Source organism: Anomaloglossus baeobatrachus, chromosome 11 (assembly GCF_048569485.1).
Source record: "Anomaloglossus baeobatrachus isolate aAnoBae1 chromosome 11, aAnoBae1.hap1, whole genome shotgun sequence".
Classification (NCBI taxonomy): domain Eukaryota; kingdom Metazoa; phylum Chordata; class Amphibia; order Anura; family Aromobatidae; genus Anomaloglossus; species Anomaloglossus baeobatrachus.
In genome coordinates this window covers 189,983,260-190,000,317 of record NC_134363.1, presented here as the reverse complement: position 1 = coordinate 190,000,317, position 17,058 = coordinate 189,983,260, and the positions used below count along the sequence as shown (strand labels likewise).

The window sequence follows — 17,058 nt, the reverse complement described above, 5'->3', positions numbered from 1 at the left end:
GTACATAGGGGCAGTATTATAGTAGTTATATTCTTGTACATAGGAGCAGTATTATAGTAGTTATATTCTTGTACATGGGGCAGTATTATAGTAGTTATATTCTTGTACATAGGGAGCAGTATTATAGTAGTTATATTCTTGTACATAGGAGCAGTATTATAGTAGTTATATTCTTGTACATAGGGGGCAGTATTATAGTAGTTATATTCTTGTACATAGGGAGCAGTATTATAGTAGTTATATTCTTGTACATAGGAGCAGTATTATAGTAGTTATATTCTTGTGCATAGGGGGTAGTATTATAGTAGATATATTCTTGTATATAGGGGCAGTATTATAGTAGTTATATTCTTGTACATAGGGGCAGTATTATAGTAGTTATATTCTTGTACATAGGGGGCAGTATTATAGTAGTTATATTCTTGTACATAGGGGCAGTATTATAGTAGTTATAGTCTTGTACATAGGGGGCAGTATTATAGTAGTTATATTCTTGTACATAGGGGGCAGTATTATAGTAGTTATATTCTTGTATATAGGGGGCAGTAGTATAGTAGTTATATTCTGGTACATAGGGGCAGTATTATAGTAGTTATATTCTTGTACATAGGGGGCAGTATTATAGTAGTTATATTCTTGTACATAGGGGCAGTATTATAGTAGTTATAGTCTTGTACATAGGGGGCAGTATTATAGTAGTTATATTCTTGTACATAGGGGGCAGTATTATAGTAGTTATATTCTTGTATATAGGGGGCAGTATTATAGTAGTTATATTCTTGTATATAGGGGGCAGTATTATAGTAGTTATATTCTTGTACATAGGAGCAGTATTATAGTAGTTATATTCTTGTACATAGGGGGCAGTATTATAGTAGTTATATTCTTGTATATAGGGGGCAGTAGTATAGTAGTTATATTCTGGTACATAGGGGCAGTATTATAGTAGTTATATTCTTGTACATAGGGGGCAGTATTATAGTAGTTATATTCTTGTACATAGGGGCAGTATTATAGTAGTTATAGTCTTGTACATAGGGGGCAGTATTATAGTAGTTATATTCTTGTACATAGGGGGCAGTATTATAGTAGTTATATTCTTGTATATAGGGGGCAGTATTATAGTAGTTATATTCTTGTATATAGGGGGCAGTATTATAGTAGTTATATTCTTGTACATAGGAGCAGTATTATAGTAGTTATATTCTTGTACATAGGGGGCAGTATTATAGTAGTTATATTCTTGTACATAGGGGCAGTATTATAGTAGTTATAGTCTTGTACATAGGGGGCAGTATTATAGTAGTTATATTCTTGTACATAGGGGCAGTATTATAGTAGTTATATTCTTGTACATGGGGGCAGTATTATAGTAGTTATATTCTTGTACATAGGGGCAGTATTATAGTAGTTATAGTCTTGTACATAGGGGGCAGTATTATAGTAGTTATAGTCTTGTACATAGGGGGCAGTATTATAGTAGTTATATTCTTGTACATAGGGGGCAGTATTATAGTAGTTATATTCTTGTATATAGGGGGCAGTAGTATAGTAGTTATATTCTGGTACATAGGGGCAGTATTATTCCAGTTAATGATGTGCTATATATGTAAGTAGTAATTATTATTTCATGGTTATATTTGGCATTTTATAGCGGGCGTCGTCTTACCAGTGTAAGGAATGATCTGATGAATACGGCTGCGCTGAGAAAACTGATGAACTTTCATGAAAAGAGGGTTTTTTCTTCTGGAAAAACAGAAAAGTTGATAACAGATTATGTAGAGGGATTTCTGCAGTTTTTTCACTTTGACTAATAAGATTAGAAACACAAATAGGAGAATGTCGCCGTCTGGAGCCGTCCTCACATCACATCAGTTACGTGGCAACATCACCCGTCCTCGAGGGGATCCGTCGCCCTCCGTCCCAGGCGCTTATTATATTACATGATGTAAGAGCGATGGTGTGAATGTGTCAGAATTTCTGCGTTAACCCTTTAGGGGAGAGGACGCAGAATCTCTGTCAGCTCGGACCTCACATCACACACTCGGGATTTTGGTCCCCGCTGCTCGGTCGCAGACGTTCCCCATTCTTTCCTTATTATAAAATCAACCAAGGTCAGACTCCAATAAACAGGGCCGGTAATGAGTAATCCTAATTATTTTGGGCTGGCCCCCGGTCTGATGTATTAATGGGGCTGTTAATATATAAACCCAGAGACCTCGCTTAGTCATAGAACGCAGCCAGCTCTGCTACATCAGGACTCCAATATAATGGGGTGGAGGCTGCACTCCCCATCCAACTGGTGACAAAACTGCAAAATAGGTAGATATTAAATAATTGGGCAGTGTCAGGCGCATGTCTGGCAGTGCACGCTTGTATTTTTATCATGGGGCGCCCCTCACCCTAAAACTGACCCCACATGATAAGGGGACATCCAACTCCACACATCGAGCCATTTCTATGCAACAGTGACTGAATTAGAAGAATAGTCGACAGAACAATCCCCATATAGCACAATCACGTATAGAACATATAATGGTGTTATCTGTATGTGACCCCTCAATCATCGGGGCCCGGGGGTAACTGCTGCCTCTGCCCCCACCTCATATATACACCTGCTTGTCCTGTATACCAGGAGTGTATCATATAGCTCCTTTATTCAGCAGTGAATCAGTGGTGCCCCCCAGTCCTGCCCTCATCTTGCCCCCCAGTCCTGCCCTCATCTTGCCCCCAGTCCTGCCCTCATCTTGCCCCCTAGTCCTGCCCTCATCTTGCCCCCCAGTCCTGCCCTCATCTTGCCCCCTAGTCCTGCCCTCATCTTGCCCCCCAGTCCTGCCCTCATCTTGCCCCCTAGTCCTGCCCTCATCTTGCCCCCCAGTGTGCCCTGATGTTGCCCCCCAGTGTTGCCCTCATCATGCTCTCCAGTGTGCCCTGATGTTGCCCCCCCAGTCCTGCCCTCATCATGCCCCCCAGTGTTGCCCTCATCTTGCCCCCCAGTGTTGCCCTCATCTTGCCCCCCAGTGTTGCCCTCATTTTGCCCCCAGTCTTGTCCTCATCTTGCCCCCAGTCTTGTCCTCATCTTGCCCCCAGTCTTGCCCTCATCATGCCCCCTAGTCTTGCCCCCCAGTCTTGCCCTCATCTTGCCCCCCAGTGTTGCCCCCTCTTACCTAACCGCTGTCTCTGCGCTAATGGAAACAGTAATGAGGAGGTGAATATCTGCAAACACCAGCGCCAAGGGCACGGCTCCAGTGGGAGTTGTTGTCTGCCTATGATCAGAGTTGTAATCTGCTGCTTGGAATAAATATGAGATCTGATCCCAGACGTATCATGAAATTTAAAGTGAAAGTGTCACAAATGCAAGAAACAGTGTATCACATTCAGAAACTGCAAAAGGAAAAATGACTTTCAGGGAGGCTTCAGTGAGGTCTGGTAGAAGCCCAGCGCACCACACTTCTGAAATACTCTGTGCTGCTGGGGTACATTGCTCTTTCCAATGTGTACTGCTCAGTCTGACCTCTCACAAGCCCAGCGCACTCCACTCCTGAAATACTCTGTGCTGCTGAGGTACACGGCTCACTAACCACTATAAAAATATAAACATGAAAAATGGTAAAGCATTACTGCTATAGGGATACTATGAACAATGAAAAATACATTTAGCTATCTGGAAAAAATGAAATACATGAAAAATGGTATTGCAAAAACTGGGAATATTTGAAAGTAATAGGGATATTTAGCAAATGTATTGATCAATGCAAATGAGCCCGAAACCAACGACAAGGTAATCTCTAATTTTTCGGGAACCTGACCTTAATGCCTCTCTATGTGCTGTTAAAAATTTGCAAGTGTGGGCAGACAGGCTCCTGCTATATAGGATCATGAATAGAGTCTGGTAAGGCTATGTGCGCACGCTGCATTTTTTACTGCGTTTTTCAGGTGCGTTTTTGGGCTCAAAACTGCATCACTTCGCTTCTTCAGCAAAGCCTATGAGATTTCATTTTTGTTGTCCGTACAGTGCAGTTTTGTGTGGCTGCGTTTTTGAGCTAAAAAAAATGGTCATGTCAATTCTTTTCTGTGTTTTTCAACCCATGCAATGCATTGGAAAAACGCAGCAAAACGCAGTGAACAAAAACGCGGTAAAGCACGGTGCGTTTTTACCGCTGCGTTTTTGCTGCGGGTGCATTTTTGTGCGCTTTTTGCGGCAAAAAACGCAGCATTTTTGAGAAGTTCAAAAACATCAGCGTGCGCACATAGCCTAATAGGGCGGGCTTCTCAGGCAGAAGAAACTGCAAGCTAATCAGAAAAAAGACTGACTGGAATACCTATATGTGTGAATTAGGTGCTAGCTTAAAAATACATGTCATGTCATAAGCTAATTCTCACATATAGGTGTTCCAGTCAGTCTTTTTTCTGATTAGCTTGGAGTACGCGGCTCTTCCCACTGTGTAATGCTCAGTCTGTCCTCTCACAAGCTCAGCGCACTCCGCTCCTGAAATACTCTGTGCTGCTGGAGTACACGGCTCTTCCCACTGTGTAATGCTCAGTCTGTCCTCTCACAAGCTCAGCGCACTCCGCTCCTGAAATACTCTGTGCTGCTGGGGTACACGGCTCTTCCCACTGTGTAATGCTCAGTCTGTCCTCTCAGAAGCTCAGCGCACTCCGCTCCTGAAATACTCTGTGCTGCTGGAGTACGCGGCTCTTCCCACTGTGTAATGCTCAGTCTGTCCTCTCACAAGCTCAGCGCACTCCGCTCCTGAAATACTCTGTGCTGCTGGAGTACGCGGCTCTTCCCACTATGTAATGCTCAGCCTGTCCTCTCACAAGCTCAGCGCACTCCGCTCCTGAAATACTCTGTGCTGCTGGAGTATGCGGCTCTTCCCACTGTGTAATGCTCAGTCTGTCCTCTCACAAGCTCAGCGCACTCCGCTCCTGAAATACTCTGTGCTGCTGGAGTACACGGCTCTTCCCACTGTGTAATGCTCAGTCTGTCCTCTCACAAGCTCAGCGCACTCCGCTCCTGAAATACTCTGTGCTGCTGGAGTACACGGCTCTTCCCACTGTGTAATGCTCAGTCTGTCCTCTCACAAGCTCAGCGCACTCCGCTCCTGAAATACTCTGTGCTGCTGGGGTACACGGCTCTTCCCACTGTGTAATGCTCAGTCTGTCCTCTCAGAAGCTCAGCGCACTCCGCTCCTGAAATACTCTGTGCTGCTGGAGTACGCGGCTCTTCCCACTGTGTAATGCTCAGTCTGTCCTCTCACAAGCTCAGCGCACTCCGCTCCTGAAATACTCTGTGCTGCTGGAGTACGCGGCTCTTCCCACTGTGTAATGCTCAGTCTGTCCTCTCACAAGCTCAGCGCACTCCGCTCCTGAAATACTCTGTGCTGCTGGAGTACGCGGCTCTTCCCACTATGTAATGCTCAGTCTGTCCTCTCACAAGCTCAGCGCACTCCGCTCCTGAAATACTCTGTGCTGCTGGAGTACGCGGCTCTTCCCACTATGTAATGCTCAGTCTGTCCTCTCACAAGCTCAGCGCACTCCGCTCCTGAAATACTCTGTGCTGCTGGAGTACACGGCTCTTCCCACTGTGTAATGCTCAGTCTGTCCTCTCACAAGCTCAGCGCACTCCGCTCCTGAAATACTCTGTGCTGCTGGGGTACACGGCTCTTCCCACTGTGTAATGCTCAGTCTGTCCTCTCAGAAGCTCAGCGCACTCCGCTCCTGAAATACTCTGTGCTGCTGGAGTACGCGGCTCTTCCCACTGTGTAATGCTCAGTCTGTCCTCTCACAAGCTCAGCGCACTCCGCTCCTGAAATACTCTGTGCTGCTGGAGTACGCGGCTCTTCCCACTATGTAATGCTCAGTCTGTCCTCTCACAAGCTCAGCGCACTCCGCTCCTGAAATACTCTGTGCTGCTGGAGTATGCGGCTCTTCCCACTGTGTAATGCTCAGTCTGTCCTCTCACAAGCTCAGCGCACTCCGCTCCTGAAATACTCTGTGCTGCTGGAGTACACGGCTCTTCCCACTGTGTAATGCTCAGTCTGTCCTCTCACAAGCTCAGCGCACTCCGCTCCTGAAATACTCTGTGCTGCTGGAGTACACGGCTCTTCCCACTGTGTAATGCTCAGTCTGTCCTCTCACAAGCTCAGCGCACTCCGCTCCTGAAATACTCTGTGCTGCTGGGGTACACGGCTCTTCCCACTGTGTAATGCTCAGTCTGTCCTCTCAGAAGCTCAGCGCACTCCGCTCCTGAAATACTCTGTGCTGCTGGAGTACGCGGCTCTTCCCACTGTGTAATGCTCAGTCTGTCCTCTCACAAGCTCAGCGCACTCCGCTCCTGAAATACTCTGTGCTGCTGGAGTACGCGGCTCTTCCCACTGTGTAATGCTCAGTCTGTCCTCTCACAAGCTCAGCGCACTCCGCTCCTGAAATACTCTGTGCTGCTGGAGTACACGGCTCTTCCCACTATGTAATGCTCAGTCTGTCCTCTCACAAGCTCAGCGCACTCCGCTCCTGAAATACTCTGTGCTGCTGGAGTACGCGGCTCTTCCCACTATGTAATGCTCAGTCTGTCCTCTCACAAGCTCAGCGCACTCCGCTCCTGAAATACTCTGTGCTGCTGGAGTACGCGGCTCTTCCCACTATGTAATGCTCAGTCTGTCCTCTCACAAGCTCAGCGCACTCCGCTCCTGAAATACTCTGTGCTGCTGGGGTACACGGCTCTTCCCACTGTGTAATGCTCAGTGTCCTCTCACAAGCTTAGCGCACTCCGCTCCTGAAATACTCTGTGCTGCTGGAGTACGCGGCTCTTCCCACTGTGTAATGCTCAGTCTGTCCTCTCAGAAGCTCAGCGCACTCCGCTCCTGAAATACTCTGTGCTGCTGGGGTACACGGCTCTTCCCACTATGTAAGGCTACATGCGCACGCTGCTTCTTTTTCGTGTTCACAAACTGCAGCCAAAACTGCACCTTGTCAGAGAGAGCCCGGAAATGTCACAAAAAATGTAGGTGCTTTTTTGGTGCATTTTTGCTGCTTTTTTGGTGCATTTTTGGCTGCAGTTTTGTCAACAATTGTTTCATGTATTTTTCAGCTCAAACAAGCCCATAAAGCTTGTTGAATTGAAAAAAAAAATTAGAAATAAATAAATAATTAAAAAAAACTGGCGTGCGCCTCCCCCAATTTTAATGCCAGCCAGATAAAGCCATACGGCTGAAGGCTGGTATTCTCAGGATGGGGAGCTCCACGTTATGGGGAGCCCCCCAGCCTAACAATATCAGTCAGCAGCCGCCCAGAATGGCCGCATCCATTAGATGCGACAGTTCTGGGACTGTACCCGGCTCTTCCCGATTTGCCCTGGTGCGTTGGCAAATCAGGGTAATAAGGAGTTATTGGCAGCCCATAGCTGCCACTAAATCCTAGATTAATCATGTCAGGCGTCTATGAGACACCCTCCATGATTAATCTGTAAGTTACAGTAAATAAACACACACACCCGAAAAAATCATTTATTAGAAATAAAAAACACAAACACATTCCCTCATTACCAATTTATTAACCCCGACAAAGCCCTCCATGTCCGGCGTAATCCAGGATAGTCCAGCGCCGCATCCAGCTGTGCTGCATGGAGGTGACCGGAGAAGCAGCAGACACCGCCGCTCCTGTCACCTCCATGCAGCAAATGAAGACATCCGCGCGATCAGCTGAGCTGTCACAGAGGTTATCCAGCAGTGGCTGCGAGTAACCTCATTGACAGCTCAGCTGATCGCGCTACTGCGTGGAGCTGACAGGAGCGTGGAGGACGGGACTTTCAGCGGTGGCGGTGGCAGTGAGAGGGGTCCATCATCTCCCCTGTGCGGGGACAGCGGTACTTCGGGGAACTCGTGGAGGACAGGACTATCAGCGGCGGCGGCAGCGAGAGGGGGATGGACATTGGCAGCTAAAAACATTGATTTTTCCCTCTCGCTGCCGCTGATAGTCCCGTCCTCCACATCATCTCCCCTGTGCGTGCAGGCTGGGGACAGTGGTACTTCGGGGAACACGTGAAGGACGGGACTATCAGCAGCGGCGGCAGCGAGAGGGAAAAATCAATGTTTTCAGCTGCCAATGTCCATCCCCCTCTCGCCGCCGCTGATAGTCCCGTCCTCCACATCATCTCCCCTGTGCGTGCACGCTGGGGACAGTGGTACGTCGGGGAACACGTGGAGGACAGGACTATCAGCGGCGGCAGCGAGAGGGGGATGGACATTGGCAGCTGAAAACATTGATTTTTCCCTCTCGCTGCCGCCGCTGCTGATAGTCCCGTCCTCCACATCATCTCCACTGGGGACAGCGGTACTTCGGGGAACACGTGGAGGACAGGACGGGACCACTTGCCTGACCTCACTTCCTGACAAATCACCTGCGCTTTGGTACCAAAAACGCAGGTAAAAGGCAGGTAAAATGCACCACTTTTGATTAGCATGCATTTTTCCTGCGTTTTTGATGCCCTCATTGATTTCAATGGGTGACAAATGTTGACAAAAACGCAGGAAGAATGAACATGCTGCATTTTTTTTGTCACAAACTTTTGACAAAAAAACGCTGACAAATAAACTGCAGTGTGCGCATGACAAATCTGACTTCTCATAGACTTTGCTGGGAAGTCAGATGTCATAAAGTTCTGCTGACAAAACTGCAGCCAAAAACGCAGCAAAAAAGCAGGAAAAAAAGCAGCGTGCGCATGTAGCCTAATACTCAGTCTGTCCTCTCACAAGCTCAGCGCACTCCGCTCCTGAAATACTCTGTGCTGCTGGAGTACACGGCTCTTCCCACTGTGTAATGCTCAGCACCCTCCTTCTATAGCCCACAATATAACCCTCAGACTGAGTTCACATGTGCAGTAATCTTCCATTAGATCGGATCCTGCAGAGATCCATGGGGAAAAAATTCTGCAAACGCAATGTTTTATGTCCATTTTTTTTTTTTTAAATTATTCCAGCTCGATCCATTTTTTTCACCATTGAAGTCTATGGAGAGCAGATCCCTTCAGCTATCTTCCATTTGAAACTGATCCAGTAAGAAGAAAAAAAGGCTCCCAATTGTAAGAAAGAAGGACTGCCCATGGATCGCCGCTGGATTTGTTCTAACCGAAGATTACTGGACGTGTGAACTCCGCCTTAGGCTAGAAGGCACATAGTCCAGCCGTGCTGCACATTGACCCATAGAGATTAATGGAACCAGTACACCTACGTATTCATAATGGATCCGCAGGTCGGTTCTGTAACACTCACTGCAGATCCTGTTTACTGACGGTTTTTGGGTTCAGATTTGACCATTTTGTCTACGGAGAATCGTTAAAAATGGTAAACATCTATAATCCACCAGTTTTTATGTGATACATTTCTAAGTAACAATAGGGGGAAAAAAAGTGCAGAAAAAGGAGGAAAAAAAGGAGGAAAACGGATAACACAAGAGAAAAACACGCGAGAGACGAAAAGAGGAAAGCAATCAAGAAATAACGTCTGGAACACCATTCTGAGCCTGAAATGGGTGCAAAAACCTAAAGTAGTCTTTCGTTTGTGAACCCGGCCCCACCCACACCTATTGCCAGTCCACATTATACGCATAAATAGCCTGGGTCTCAGCTTCCCATACACGGTGAGTTTTTAACTGCATGAGAGGACACACACAAGCTAGGGACCCCAACGTAGAGAAATACTTTGGCGCAGTGTTGGGGCCTGTTGCATTGATCAATTCAGTAGCTAAATTTCTCTTGATTCATATGTTCATGGCAGTAATGCAGATTCCATTTTTCACATTTCATTCTTACATATAGCTATTGGATTTTTCATGTCAGTATTCACACAGCAGTTTCTGCTATTACATGTATTCCCCTTACATAGTCACTGGTGTGCATACCTTATCTCCATATAGAAAAGAGGAAAGCGGCTGTGTGACGACACCTGAGTCAGCGTTCAGATGGGAAGAAACATCGAACCGTTCTTCACGGGGCCATTATCTATTTCCTACATCAACAACTCAAATAAAAAATTCAGTTTCTGATGTCAACGCTGCATTCGATCCGTTACATGTAGACGCTATGTGGGTGGTGTCAGTGTGTTTTTTACATGCTGATTATAGGTCAAAAAGGGCAAAAAAACATTATAGGGCAAAAAAAAACGTTCCTCAGAACCATCCCATTCACTTGAACTGGTTGGTCTGCAGCTCACAAGCCAACAATCTTAATCCTTTCTGCTTGAAAACTCTGCAGGTTTTTCCTAACTCTAATCCCAGAAAAAAAGTCCTGAATAAGTGCGAACAACTGGATAGAGGCAAAGTGTCTCAGGAAAACCGTGAGCGATAGGATAAGAGAGAAGAGTCGCAGGAAAACCGTGAGCGAAAGGATAAGAGAGAAGAGTCGCAGGAAAAGCGCGAGCAAGGGGATAAGAGAGAAGAGTCGTAGGAAAAGCGCGAGCAAGGGGATAAGAGAGAAGAGTCGTAGGAAAAGCGCGAGGGAGGGGATAAGAGAGAAGAGTCGTATGAAAAGCGCGAGGGAGGGGATAAGAGAGAAGAGTCGCAGGAAAAGCGCAACCGACGGAATAAGAGAGAAGAGTCGCAGGAAAAGTACAAGCGAGGGGATAAGAGAGAAGAGTCGCAGGAAAAGCGCGAGTGAGGGGATAAGAGAGAAGAGTCGCAGGAAAACCGTGAGCGAAAGGATAAGAGAGAAGAGTCGCAGGAAAACCGTGAGCGAAAGGATAAGAGAGAAGAGTCGCAGGAAAAGCGCGAGTGAGGGGATAAGAGAGAAGAGTCGCAGGAAAACCGTGAATGAAAGGATAAGAGAGAAGAGTCGCAGGAAAAGCGCAACCGACGGAATAAGAGAGAAGAGTCGCAGCAAAAGTACAAGCGAGGGGATAAGAGAGAAGAGTCGCAGGAAAAGTGCAAGCGAGGGGATAAGAGAGAAGAGCCACAGGAAAAGTGCAAGCGAGGGAGGGGATAAGAGAGAAGAGTCACAGGAAAAGTGCAAGCGAAAGGATAAGAGAGAAGAGTCACAGGAAAAGCGTAACCCAACCGACGGAATAAGAGAGAAGAGTCACAGGAAAACCGTGAGCGATGGAATAAGAGAAAAGAGTCGCAGGAAAAGCGCGAGCGATGGAATAAGAGAGAAGAGTCGCAGGAAAAGCGCGAGCGATGGAATAAGAGAGAAGAGTCGCAGGAAAAGCGCGAGTGATAGGATAAGAGAGAAGAGTCGCAGGAAAACCGTGGGCGAAAGGATAAGAGAGAAGGGTCGCAGGAAAAGCGCAAGCAAGGGGATAAGAGAGAAGAGTCGCAGAAAAAGCACGAGCGAGAGGATAAGCGAGAAGAGTTGCAGGAAAAGCGCAAGCAAGGGGATAAGAGAGAAGAGTCGCAGGAAAAGCGCGAGCGAGGGGATAAGAGAGAAGAGTCGCAGGAAAAGCGCGAGCGAGGGGATAAGAGAGAAGAGTCGCAGGAAAAGCGCGAGGGAGGGGATAAGCGAGAAGAGTCGCAGGAAAAGCACGAGCGAGGGGATAAGAGAAAAGAGTCGCAGGAAAAGTACAAGCGAGGGGATAAGAGAGAAGAGTCGCAGAAAAAGCACGAGCGAGGGGATAAGAGAGAAGAGTCGCAGGAAAAGCACGAGCGAGAGGATAAGCGAGAAGAGTCGCAGGAAAAGCGCGAGCGAGGGGATAAGAGAGAAGAGTCGCAGGAAAAGCACGAGCGAGGGGATAAGAGAGAAGAGTCGCAGGAAAAGCACGAGCGAGAGGATAAGCGAGAAGAGTCGCAGGAAAAGCACGAGCGAGGGGATAAGAGAGAAGAGTCGCAGGAAAAGCACGAGCGAGGGGATAAGAGAGAAGAGTCGCAGGAAAAGCACGAGCGAGGGGATAAGAGAGAAGAGTCGCAGGAAAAGCACGAGCGAGTGGATAAGAGAAAAGAGTCGCAGGAAAAGTACAAAAAAAGGGGATAAGAGAGAAGAGTCGCAGGAAAAGCGTGAGCGAGAGGATAAGCGAGAAGTCGCAGGAAAAGCGTAAAAGAGGGGATAAGAAAGAAGAGTCGCAGGAAGAACAGAAGCGATTTAATGACAGTGAGTGACAGATGAGAGAAGTGTTGCAGTCAGTGAGTGATGGATGGCAGCAGCTCCTCACCTGCGCAGTCCTCGTGTCCTGTGATCCCCGCTCACTATATCTGCACATTACATACACCTGTCACCCAGATCCTCCCATCCCCGCTGCCTCCTGCTCTGATCGGTAGGGAAGGTGCATTTACAGCACTTGGATTTTAGTAACATTTACTTCTGTGGATGCTCCACAAATCTGGACTGTTGCTTCTTTTTGACGCAATTAGTTTAGACAGATTTATTATTGACTTGTGCCGAAAAGTTCAGATACCTGCGCTCCTCTGAAGACTTCCCAAAGTGTGTAGAAACATGGCGAGATTCTAAACCGCTGCAGACTCACTAATGGGGAGTGCCACGTGTTCACTACGGTGATACATTTGGCGCATCTTGTAACTAAGCGCACGCGGACTATTACACATCATCCCGCCCTATACATAATAATATCGGCTGAATGTGCAAGGTCCGGACAGACCAATGTGTATGGGGGTCTTCCAACACCATCCTTCAGGGAAAAGGAAGAAACAAAACTGTGTGGACAATCATTTTAGCTAAGGCATGGCTGCTGCATTTGTGGCAGGTAGTTTTGCACTTCTCGTCCACTGAGCGGCCACAAAGCTTTAGAGTGTTACATCCATACATGAGTCTGAATCCCGGCCACTGGCAATCTCACTGCAGTCTGAGATCACACGTCCAGTAATCGTCCGTTACATCGGATCCAGCACAAATCCATGGGCAAAAAAGTTCTGCAAAAAGAATTATTTTGTCCATTTTGAACAAGTAGTTTTTTTCAGGAGCCGGTTTTTTTTAACATTGGAGTCTATGGAGGACGGATCCGTTACCTGATTCCTATTTATCATCCATTTTTCTTGTATTTGTGATGGATCCGTTGTTTTCTTACTGGATCAGTTTCAAATGAAAGATAAATAGTGATCAGGTAACAGATCCGTTCTCCATAGACGCCAATGTTAAAAAAACGGATCTAGCAAAAATCAATTTTTTCAAAATGGACAAAATAGTTGTGTTTGCCGACATTTTTTGCCAACAGATGTCTGCTGGATCCAATCTAACGGAAGATTACTGGACATGTGAACTGCGCCTTACTAAATGAAAGCTGTAAATTCCAAACGGATCGTTAACCCTGTTCTTATGGCCCCGATCGATGTGTCTCAGCAGAGGAGGTGGATGGAGCGGAGGGCAGCACCGTAGTGTGAAGAGTCACCACTTACTGCTGCTCAGGGTGTGAGCGCCAGGTTCGGGCCCCCACTTCCCCGGGCCACACCCTCTATGATTGGCATATACACAGGGCAGTGCGGGCTCCTGTATACACTCCTCCCGCCTCGCTGTATATAAGCTGCAGACCTCGTCACAACTCAGATCATTATCTGCAGAATCTCCAATTAATCTTTATGGCATTTGTGATTTTAACAGAAAGCGACGCTCCTTCCACGTCACCGAAAAGTTTCTAGATTGTGGATTCTAGACGATTCTCCCTGATCTCTACTTTTGTGTTATCTTACAATCTGATCATTGGGAGGACTGGCATTACCCTGTAGAAAGGATCTCTGGTACAGGAGGGGTTAATCCGAGCCCGTGTGCTGAGGAGGATTACCTGCAAAATGATAAAGGGCCGCTCCCGCCGTGTAGAATGTAAGGTCGCTGCCAGCGCCGTGATTTATGGCCTTTATTTTGTTTAAATTGAGACAAAAAAATTGTGGTTTTATATCGATTTCAGCGAAACACCTCCCCCCTTGTCTGAAACGTGAACCCAGACAAAATAAATCTCCATATAATGAAGAGTCAATTGAGGGAAAGTTATTTATTTATTTCCGCCGGTTTTCTGGGATATAAAGGCACGATTTGTTCCACACAAGTTGCTGCTATTTTCACTTTTGCAGGAATGAACGCGAGGGGCCATCATCATCATCAGCGTGAATTGTAGCAGAAATTAACATCAGCTTCTGGAACAAGTGGACGAAGCGCCAAAGTTATTAAGAGGCGCATGTTACTCCTGCACAAATACATAGAGATGAGCCGATCGATGTGCATGACCCCGTCCCGAAAACACGTCAGGTGGGAACTGCCACCAATCTTACTGCATCCGCCACTCCTCTCCTGATTATCTGGCACAACGCCATTGTTATGGAGTGACACATGATATTGTGCCCGGCTCACAGCTGCCATAAAAATTACCAAGTAAATATCCTGTGTTTTACTTCCTCACCATCTTTAATCTCTGCTTGCTGTTGCGAAAGTGTACATGTAATGGGCTGGCAAATGGCAGGTGCGTGAACTCAACACCCCACCGTACGCAAGCAAACATCGCCATCTGCTGGTTGGACAGAACCGACAGGAACTCAAGCAAGATGAGTGTGTTTCCTGGTGGGAAGAGTTTGAAGGGAACGCAGGGTCAGGTGATAACTGTGGCGCAGTTGCAAAATAAAAAAGGTCCAGACAACAAAGGTAGGGAGAAGGTAGCGCCACAACTAGAAGAGAAGCGGACGTGTACACAACCAAGCAGGCCCATGTCGACTGCACCAGAGGAACCCAAAGATTGAATACCAAATACCTTCCTCAGAGGAACTCGAAGACTGAATACCGAATACCATCTTCACAGGTACCTGAAGACTGAATACCGAATACCATCCTCACAGGTACCTGAAGACTGAATACCGAATACCATCCTCAGAGGAACCCAAAGACTGAATACCGAATATCATCCTCAGAGGAACCCGAAGACTGAATAACGAATACTATCCTCAGTGGAACCCGAAGACTGAATACCGAATACCATCCCCAGAGGAACCCGAAGACCGAATACCATCCCCAGAGGAACTTGAAGACTGACTACCGAATACCATCCCCAGAGGAACCCGAATACTATCCTCAGAGGAACCCGAAGACTGAATACCAAATACCATCCTCAGAGGAACCCGAAGACAGAATACCGAATACCATCCCCAGAGGAACCCGAATACCGAATACCATCCCCAGAGGAACCCGAAGACCGAATACCATCCCCAGAGGAACCCGAATACCATCCTCAGAAGAACCCGAAGACTGAATACTGAATACCATTCCCAGAGGAACCCAAAGACTGAATACTGAATACCATCCCCAGAGGAACCCGAAGACTGAATACCATCCTCAGAGGAACCCGAAGACTGAATACCGAATACTATCCTCAGAGGAACCCGAAGACTGACTACCGAATACCATCCCCAGAGGAACCCGAAGACTGAAGAATGAATACCATCCCCAGAGGAACCCGAAGACTGAATACCATCCTCAGAGGAACCCAAAGACTGACTACCGAATACCATCCTCAGAGGAACCCGAAGACTGAATACCGAATACCATCCCCAGAGGAACCCGAAGACTGAATACCGAATACCATCCTCAGGGGAACCCGAAGACTGAATACCGAATACCATCCCCAGAGGAACCCGAAGACTGAATACCGAATACCATCCCCAGAGGAACCAGAAGACTGAAGACTGAATACCATCCCCAGAGGAACCCGAAGACTGAATACCGAATACCATCCCCAGAGGAACCCGAAGACTGAATACCGAATACCATCCCCAGAGGAACCCGAAGACTGAATACCGAATGCCATCCCCAGAGGAACCCGAAGACTGAATACCATCCCCAGAGGAACCCGAAGACTGAATACCGAGTACTATCCTCAGAGGAACCTGAATCCCATCCCCAGAGGAACCCGAATACCGTATACCATTCTAAGAAGAACCTAAATCTCGTCCCCAGAGGGACCTAAAGACCGAATATCATGTCTAGAGGAAGACCAGACTTTGTAATCAAGCATCGGAGGCTGAATACCGGGGACTAGAAACAGAACATTTGCTTTAGTACAGCCTCCGAGTGAGCCGGACCCTTACTTACCGCTTTAGCATATGGTACTGAGAAAGTAGTTAATCACCTAAGTAAGGCTATGTTCACACACTGCATCTTTTATTACGTTTTTGGTGCATTTTTGAGGTCACAAAGATGCACCTAAATGCATGTATTTCCATCTCCCAGCAAAATCTATGAGATTTCCATTTTGCCGTCTGCACGGTGTATCTTTTTTTGGCTGCGTTTTTGAAGATGCAGCATGTCAATACTTTTTGCGTTTTTTTTCCAGCGTTTTTGAGCCCTTCCAATCAATAGATTTGACTTAAAAAACGCATTAGGCAAAAAGTGGTAAAAACGCGGCATGCGTTTTTGATGCGTTTTTGCGGTGGGTGTGTTTTTGGTCCGTTTTTTGGGACAAAAACGCTGCATCTTTGTGGTCAAAAAAAGGATGCCGCATGTGAACATACCCGTAGACTGGTGACGTAGTAAACTGTACAGTAGACATGTCAAGTTTAGCGTACAGTTAAGATATACAAATTTTTAGTTCATTTGCATAAGGAAACACTGTGACCCGAGCAGGGCGACACCGACGCCTCCCTGACAGACTGGGATTTGGTTATCGTTAGCAAAAGTCATTAACTGGAATCTTAAGTAGTCGTTTAATGGATCAGTCCATTGCTACATTGTGTGTTGTCAACAGTGAATTGCTTGGCTTTATCTTGTACTCCGCTATCATTCCCTGAATCATTTTGATAACTTCCAGATGCAATAAGGCAAATTCCTGTTGTGGGTCACCACTGAGTCGCCTTTATTGTATCGTTTAGGCGGCTTTCACACTACGTTTTTTTAACATGCGTCATGAACGTTTTTTTGCTGTAAAAGTGGATCCTGTTTTTACAAAGAAAAACGCATGCAAACGCATGTGTTATTTTGCAGGATCCTGTCACTTGAAGTTTATGGGCGGGCATTAGAGTCATGTGATCGGGAGTGAGGGGAACTGAACGTGATAGACTGGGAGCCGGCATCTGACAGCTGCAGACGCTGGTAACCAAGGTAAACATCGGGTAACTAAGGTAAGTGCTTTGCTTGGATACCCGATA

At 46.7% G+C, this 17,058-nt stretch overlaps 1 protein-coding gene across 9 annotated transcripts in view; it reads right to left on the bottom strand.

Moving 5' to 3' along the window:
• LOC142256902 (CMP-N-acetylneuraminate-beta-galactosamide-alpha-2,3-sialyltransferase 4-like) overlaps positions 1-17,058 on the bottom strand; it is a 165,250-nt gene that overhangs the window by 61,501 nt on the left and 86,691 nt on the right. For 2 of the 9 annotated variants that reach the window (XM_075328886.1, XM_075328888.1), the window contains one exon: positions 1,670-1,746. The exons of the other annotated variants lie outside the window; for them this stretch is intronic. The gene's annotated coding sequence lies outside the window, so the exon portion shown is untranslated. The remainder of the gene's footprint in view (positions 1-1,669; positions 1,747-17,058) is intronic. 9 annotated transcript variants of the gene reach the window in all.